The sequence below is a fragment of the Aquila chrysaetos genome, chromosome 4 (assembly GCF_900496995.4).
Source record: "Aquila chrysaetos chrysaetos chromosome 4, bAquChr1.4, whole genome shotgun sequence".
Classification (NCBI taxonomy): domain Eukaryota; kingdom Metazoa; phylum Chordata; class Aves; order Accipitriformes; family Accipitridae; genus Aquila; species Aquila chrysaetos.
In genome coordinates this window covers 61,516,388-61,524,962 of record NC_044007.1, presented here as the reverse complement: position 1 = coordinate 61,524,962, position 8,575 = coordinate 61,516,388, and positions in this window count along the sequence as shown.

The following is an 8,575-nucleotide window of genomic DNA, read 5'->3' as shown; positions in this document are numbered from 1 at the left end:
GATATACACAAATCCATTTCTTCACTTGTCCTACACAAGCAAAAAAACCTGTGCTGTGAGTTTAAATTGAAACTCACATGTTTCTGTATGAGTGGCTTCCAAACTTCTGTGAATGTGCAACATTTGGTTTCAGAAACTGATGGCTAAAAGCCCTTCCTCCTGTGCCATTAAACTACTCTGCAGTAGGAAGCTGTCTAATAACAGAATGTTTCTGCAGATCCCTTATTACTCAAACTAATTTTTGAGAATGAGACACAAATAAGAGATGAAACTGGTTGCTTCAAAGTGTCATTTTAACACTGTTAGAACAACTGTTTCTCAAGCTTCAAACAATGAATAGGATATACAGTTGGCATGTTAACATTAACTATCCCAATGCAACATTGTGATATTTGAACTTCCAAGTCTTTTTTTATGAACTTATAGTAGGAATTGTTAAAATGAGGACTGCTCCTCCTTTCTGAAAAACAAACAAACAAAAAAAACCCCAACCCAAAAAAACCAAAACAAAAACCAACCAGCCAACCAAAAAAAAAAAACCAAACTAAAAAACCTGACTGTCATTTTGGATGATTCTGAATAAATACACAGAGTAATAAAAGAAGCAATGCGGTAATTTTTTATATTCACTGAAGGTGTTTTTACTTCAAATTTGTGTTTCAACAGTCTGTGTTCAAGAGTTCACCACTTCTGGGATGCTTTCTCTTTGGATTGCCCCTGGGGGTCATCAGCATTATGTGTTATGGAATCTGCACAGCTGATACAGATGGAGGGGTAGATGAACATGAGGCAGCTAAGAAGGAAAATGGTGATCGGGAGCTCACAGACGAAGGCAGTGAGGAAGAACAAGAGGAGGAAAAGAACGGAAAATATACAGAACTTTCAGATGGAGAGCTTAAACAGAAAGACATAATGGAAAAGAAAAAAGACTAACTTGTTTAGCAAAAGAATTCTCTAGAATTTCCAAATAGACTTATTTATTGAAGGCAGTCATTTATTGATGATCTTCATGAAAGAGGACCTTTTTGCTGCATTATGGTAGTTTTGACTTGCATGTATTCAAATTTTCTGAGAAATTGATGGGAAAAAAAATGGATGTTCTCTTAATTGTCTTTAATAGATTAACAAAGAACAATTTAAACTGAAGAAATTTGCAGGTACAATTCTACACTGTTTTTTGTTGTTTGTTTTTTGTTTGGTTTTTTTTTTTAAGATCTTTGAATTGTTCATTTCCAGAACAGTGAGATAAAGATAATACTACTTGACCTTAGTGTATGTGATGAACTACTACTAATATAGCCCAGCAAAACACTCATTCATACAAAATTAAGGCTGAAAACTAAGAAAGATTAAGAGATTTTTGAAGTCTGTCAGAGCCTGATAGCTAAAGACAACTTAGAGTTTTCCAAGAATTCGTGTGTTCTACCTGTTGCACATTATTTTGGAAAAAAAACCCCACCCCAAACTTTTCTATTTTCCCAAGTTAAATGTAAATTGTTAGTGATTAGAGGACTGTTTTACTATGTAATAATGTAATTATTGGCAGTCAAGAATGTTTACTTGATATAGGATGTGGGAGTTATATGCTAAATTAAGTCTTTATTAGTGCTTTAGCAGCTAAAAATATTGGAAAACTATACTATAACCCTTTTAAAACGATTGCCTGTTAAATTGTTTTGTATGAGTGCTTACACAAACTTACACTGCAAATGATCTTTGTTTACTGAATCCACAGTACAACGTGATAAAGGAAGACAAAAATATAAACACCCTCTGACTATTTTGCATTTAATGACAAGCTTTTGGAATGGTGTAAATTTGTTCTACACTGTTTATTTCAGGTTGTTATATATCTTTGAGGTAGTTGGTATTGATAGTTTTGTTTGAGACTTAGCTACTCTGAAGGAGGGAGTTAAGAGCATAATATTAACATTCATGGAGATTGGTCAGTATAATGCATTTTTTTTTACCTGTTTAATCATAAAATTTACTTTTAATACAACCCTGTGACTGTGAAAAGGACTAGTTTGTGTCCAGGGTTAAAATCTCCAAGAATAAGCTATAAAACAGCCTTTGGCATTGATGTCATGGAGAGTACCACAGAAACAAAACATACATTGCTCTTCCTCTTAGTATTCATTCTGTGTTTGGGTTTTGGGGGGGTTTGGTTTTGGGGTTTTTTGGGTTTTTTTTTTTTGTTTTTTTTTTTTAAGGCTATATTACTGTATTATAAAGATTATAATGTCCTACTTATAAAGCAGCTTGATCACATAAGAAATTGCTATGCTATACCACTAAATCAAGGAATTTTAAATGAAAAATGTGGGTAAGCTTAAATAGACAAGTTCTGTTTCAGTAAACCTGATGATGATATAAATCATAACCAGGGAAAATGTATTGCAACCGTTTTCCTTGTAGGAAAGAAACTTGTTTCTTCTGTTTAAGTAGCTTGGTAACAGCTGGCTTCATGTTGCAGTGCAGAGTACAGTAAGTAGATGCCTGACTTCAAAGATTCTTGTTATGTAATGGTATAAACAATATCTAAGGAGATCAGGAATTTTTTCAGAAAAATTCCATGTCTGTTTCTAAGTCTAACCTTTTTGGGGGGGAGGGGGTGAGAATTCATAGATTACTGAGCAGCAGGTGTCTGATACAGGGGTTTTTTTCCTTTTTTGTTTTCTCCTTTTTCCTTCTGTGAATTGCCTTTTTTAATTTTTTATCGTTATAGCTAGTTGTACATAGTGACTTGAGTTTTCTTGCTTTTTGATTTTTTTTTTTTTTTTTTTGGCAGAATCTTTGAGGTGTAGTTGTAGCATATATGTGAAGAGTGAGTTGCTTAAAAATGTGTTTAGAAAGTTGGGTTTTTTTAACATCGTGTAGAGCTCTTGAGTTGTTTTAAAAAAAAAAAAAAAAAAAAAAAAAAAGCTCTTAATGACAAGCCTGTAAATTTCTTTGGACTTTAGCACGACTCAGTGCTGAGAGTCAAAATGTAGGACTATTAAGGCAGTAATATGTTTTCTTGGTTTGTCTCCTTTCTCAAGATTTCAAATACAGATCAATTACATATTTAATTTTGGCTCAGGCTGGAAACCTGCAGCTTTTGACTTAATAAAAAACCTGAGGTGGTCACTGGAACACTGCTGTTCCCTCTATGGTGTGTAGTTAAAAAAAAAATAATTCTGAATTCTGCTGCACTGTTAAGAACTGTTTCAGCTATGAGCCTTAATTTTTGTGGTTATTTTTGTTTGTGTTTATAATCAGTAATAGCCAAATAACTTGCTGAGAAATCTTCCAAGATACGGACCTGAATATGATAAATACTGTGCAAGAAACAGATCTCACTAGGGTCTGTTAAAACTGCAACAGTTAACTGCTAGAGTTAGGAGGAAAGCATGTGTCTCAGTCACTTCTGAACTGTAATATCAATCAGATGTGTACTGAACTGTTGAAAATTAAACTTGAAATGTACTGCTGTTTTCACCAAATCCTTCTTCCAGCTATAGTCAACAAGACATAGGGAGAAGAAAAGCATACAAATCATAAGCAGGGTGTCAGAAGTGTTGTGAAATTAAGGAGTTTGGTGTGGTCATGCAAGTAATCTAGAATGCTGTCTGAAGGGGGATCTGGTGTGGTTTTTTTTTTCTTCAGTCTTTAAAGGTTTCCTAAAGCAACTTCACTATAATAACTTTGAATTCATGAAATAATGCTGCTTTTTTAAGTCAAGTGTAAGCCTTTTGTTTTTCTGTAATAAAAACATTTAAAAGAGCTTGTTTCCTTTGCTTAATTTACACTGTGTTAAGCTTAGATATTACACATTGTGTAGGAGGCTGTGTTTCCTGGGACAGTCGTTGTAAGCATACTTTAGGCCTGGAGTAACACAGGACAGAAATGCAGCTGGTAGCTTTTAAAAAGAAAAATGAGTTCATCCTGTCCGATACCTTCTTGTCAATGTTTTGAAAATACTCTCTAGATGTAGGAGCATCCTAGCAGTATAAAATGAATGCATTTCTGAAAAAGAAATTCTAAAATACCAGTTAGTTCCATTAGCATACTCTCAAATTCTTACAAGAGTTTCAGTAGCAAAGGGAACCTGAGGCAGGCTGTTACAGTGTACATCTGCTTCTGGAAGAACTTGAGTAGCCTTGACACTTGGATGTACGCAGTCTCTTAGTGCTTCATGATTTACCTAGGCTGTTTTAACAGATACTGTCCACGCTGTGGTGCTCACTGCTTAAAGAATGGAATGATTACACTCTGGTAGACCTGATGTGTTGAAGATGGCAAAGTGCTTAATTTTCATGAAGTATTTAAGTAGAAGGTTTAGCTTGCTCTGTTTTGGCCCAGAACTAATTTACCCTGTTTCTCTTTTGTCAGCATGTTTGAAGAAGTGGTTGTAGGTGGAGGATTGGGAGGGTGGAGAGTTCTGATGATAGCCAAAAGCTCAAGTCGGTGAAAAGCGTGCAAAAACAGAATGTGCTTCCCTTAAGCTGTTAAAATCTCGTGAGACTACAGGTGTTACAGGTGGTGAGAGAGTGGTACTGGCTCTCAATCTTCTTGGGAAAGAAGGCAACTTTCTGCTGTTTTGTTGTCATCGCTGAGGACATTGCTAACAGATTGAATCACAGGAAACTGTTGCATGTTATATTGCTGTAACCCACGAAGACAATTTTGACAATATTGTGTTGAATGCTTTGTTGAACTCTTAACTTGCAAGGTTTTTGTAGACTGCCTAGGCAGTGTGTGCATTCCCGAAACAATTCTCTTTCTCTGATTTCAGAAATTTTAACCATTTTAAAGGATTACTGCTACTATCCTGTATATCAATTTACTGACGTAAAGCACCATTTAGCAGCTGTGAACTCTCCTGTTGCTAGCAAACTTCCTTCTGCTTATACACCAAGGAGTATAGAAATGTTTGCAGTTGCTTAGCAAGGATAAATAGACTACAAGTATTTTACATAAAACATTTTTGAATGGAGTATTGTGGCTTTTAACCATAAAACCTGAAAGATCTAGAAGGTCCTTTGAGGAGGAGCAAGGAGACCTTTAAGACTTTTACTAATGTGAGGAATAGTATTGCTTTCTAGGTCAGTTTCCCTGTAAGTTTAGATTGGAGAAAAGAGGAAAACATCACTGAATGAGTGTATGACTTGACAGCCAGTTTGTACTGAAAACAGTTTTGCTTTTCTTGTGTGTGCTTCTGTCACTTCACTTCCATTGCATCGGTTTTAGTACTCAGCAGCCCCTGTTGCAAAGTTGGTGTAGTCTTCAGCTGGGTTAATGACTGTCCTGACCAAAATGATGTGTGGTTTTAGGCTGTCTTAGGAGATTGAAACTTTGGTAAGCACTAAGGCTGACACATGAAGGGGATGAAAATGCATAGACAGAAGAAATGGGAGTGGGAGAAAGGAATGGAGCAGGGCCATGTATTGTTGTATCTGTGTCTTATGTTTTGATGTGGATTAGCTATGTTTAACATGCGTGCATAGCTAGTGGGAGTTTAAGCCCTTCCAAAAGAAATCTTGTATCTCCATTTACTTTACAGAGGGCCTTTGGCTGGTAAGTTTGCCTGACAGAGAGTGAATAGCATTACTACCCAGTCAGGATTACTTATGGATGTTTTTGCTGTTTCTCAGCAGAAACATACACTCCAAATCACTCAAAATAACATACTTTAATGTTCAGTGTTTGTTTTAAAAAAAAAAACAAAACACCAAAACCAAAAAAAACCCAAAATCCAATTCTCATCTTAGGTTGCTACACTGCTACTTTAAAGGAATGATAACTTAGAGAATATTTAAATTCTTGCAAAGGTGGCAACTTGCAGTCTTAATGCTTTCAGGAATTAGAGATCTAATAAAAAATGTAGGATTTGTATTTTCATCCTAAAGAAGTGTTGTTGGGGTTTTTTTTTAATAATTAAAAAAATAAAATATTGCAACAGTTGCTGCAATTTCATTCTCTTTACCTGAATAGTAAATGTTGACTCTAAATCCAAAGCAGACAATGTACTGTTCATAGACTGTAAAAACTTTAACTGACTCAAAAGAAAACAAAAAGACTTTGGGACTTAGGTACTTAAGTTTTTTAATCCCCTCCCAAAGTAGGGTTGGTTGTTTTTTTTTCTTTTATCCTTGAGTCATTTTGACTTAGAATTGACTGTAACTTTTTAGTTAATCTTCAATTTTTTTTCTTAGTATGCTTCTCTAAAAGAGTTTGTCTGAATATCCTGACAGTACACTGTACATTAAAAATTAAAATGCAGACTGGTGTTCTGGATGGCTACTGGCTAATTTTATTTCCTCTTTGCTTTTGTAAAATATGTCTTTTTTTGATCTTACGTTTGCACATCGAGCCAGTTGAGCTGCCTCTGCTTAACACTTCTTGCAGGATCACACAACTCACTAAACATACGCTGTTGTCCTCAGCTCTATGTTAAAATTTATTAGTTAACATTTTCTAAAAGGAGACTTAAAAAAAAAAAAAAAAGATACCACTTAGAAGCTATCAAAATATCAGAGTGGTTTTGTTCAACATTTTTGGAAATTGTTTTTTGTCAACAAACATTTAAATCTTAAAGTATCAGAATAACTTCTCTGTCCTAAACAGGAGGAGTTACACAAAAAAGGTGGTCCTATGGCAGACCGCATCTCAAGTAGCAGAAGGCATGTAGATGGTCTATATAGAAACAAAGTTTCTAGGAACAGAATTCCCCTTGAAGTAAGAGATCTCCTTTTATGTAAAGTGGAAAAAAGCTAAGGCTTCCTTCTTTTCAGTCACTACAAAAATTAAATTTGAAGGTATTTCCTGCAGAAGATGGGAGAAATACTTGTTGGCCCAGAGAAGTCCTTGACAGTGCCTTAGTTGCTCTTGAGCTGGAGAAAGAGATTAATTGCCTTTAGCAGATTTATCATTTAGTAGCTATGTCAAGAGTCTCAGTGGAGAAAATAATTATAAATTATGCTGTGCCTTTGTGCAAAATTATGCTCTATGCAAATAAAAAACACTTGAGAATTGAATTAAACCTTGAGATGGCAATACTATGGTGCATAACTTCTCCCTTTTCTTCCCCATCTTTTAAAAATAGATACTTTTTAAAAGAACAAATGCAGAAGGGATGCATATTTTTGTTCTTTGTGGCTTATTTATGAAATCCCAAAATGCTTCAATCACATCCCAAATGCCACAGGTTGCAAGAGATGATGTGATATATTGTGGTGTTAACTTTTTAAGATTTATCTGATTCTACTGTGAAGTAAGAAGTACCAAAAGGCTTTCAGAATGGGTTGAAGGAGAAGAAGAAGTATTTTCTAAAAGGTAAACAGAAGTATTGTTCTATGTTGAGTGCCTCTGACAGACAGATGTACCAGAATATAAAAAATACTCTTTGGAACAGATCTTTTAAGTAGCTGGGAGCTTCTCTTATCATATTGTCATGATTTAAAATAAAAGGACTTCTAGCAGAGTGAGAGTAAGTAATACTTGATTTTCAGAACAGGATTTAAATGCAGATATGAATCTTTACCTGAACATAGTGTATTTCTAGTTTTATACTTCGCATCATGTGTTTTAATTTAAGTGGTCTGTCTTCAAAAGGAAAGCTGTCAGTGCATTCATGTGAATCTGTGTTGGATTTTAGTTTCCAGAGAGCACCTGGAGTTCAGGCATAATGCAGAAACATGGAGTTCTTTCAGTGGGCCATAACTCTGTGTCAGCTTCAGTTGTCAGAAATTAAATGTTAAGACATACTAGAAATAAGACCTCGAGTTCCTCACTTAGCTTTGCAAAGCTCAAGCTGTGTACGGAAAATTAATCAAGCCCGGGTGTTGTGTGTTAGCTAATGGAGAATGATTATCTATGGCTTAATCCCAAGGAAGAAGTTGCAAGCCTGCCTTTAGTTTTGTAAATAGTGGTTATGAGGTGGGAGGAATTTTTCATACTGACATCCTTCACTGTTGCATCCAAAAGGTGTGATTGTCGTGGTTTAACCCCAGCCAGCAACTAAGCACCACGCAGCCGCTCACTCACTCCCCCCCACCCAGTGGGAGGGGGGAGAAAATCGGGGAAAAAAGAAGCAAAACCCTTGGGTTGAGATAAGAATGGTTTAATAGAACAGAAAAGAAGAAACTAATAATGATAACACTAATAAAATGACAACAGCAATAATGAAAGGATTGGAATGTACAAATGATGCGCAGTGCAATTGCTCACTACCTGCCGACCGCCACCCCGCTAGTCCCCCAGTGGCAGTTCCCCGCCCCCACTCCCCCCCGTTTATACACTAGATGTGATGTCACACGGTATGGAATACCCTGTTGGCCAGTTTGGGTCAGGTGCCCTGGCTGTGTCCTGTGCCAACTTCTTGTGCCCCTCCAGCTTTCTCGCTGGCTGGGCATGAGAAGCTGAAAAATCCTTGACTTTAGACTAAACACTACTTAGCAACAACTGAAAACATCAGCGTTATCAACATTCTTCACATACTGAACTCAAAACACAGCACTGTACCAGCTACTAGGGAGACAGTTAACTCTATCCCAGCTGAAACCAGGACAGTGATCTTGGCTAGAAACATGCA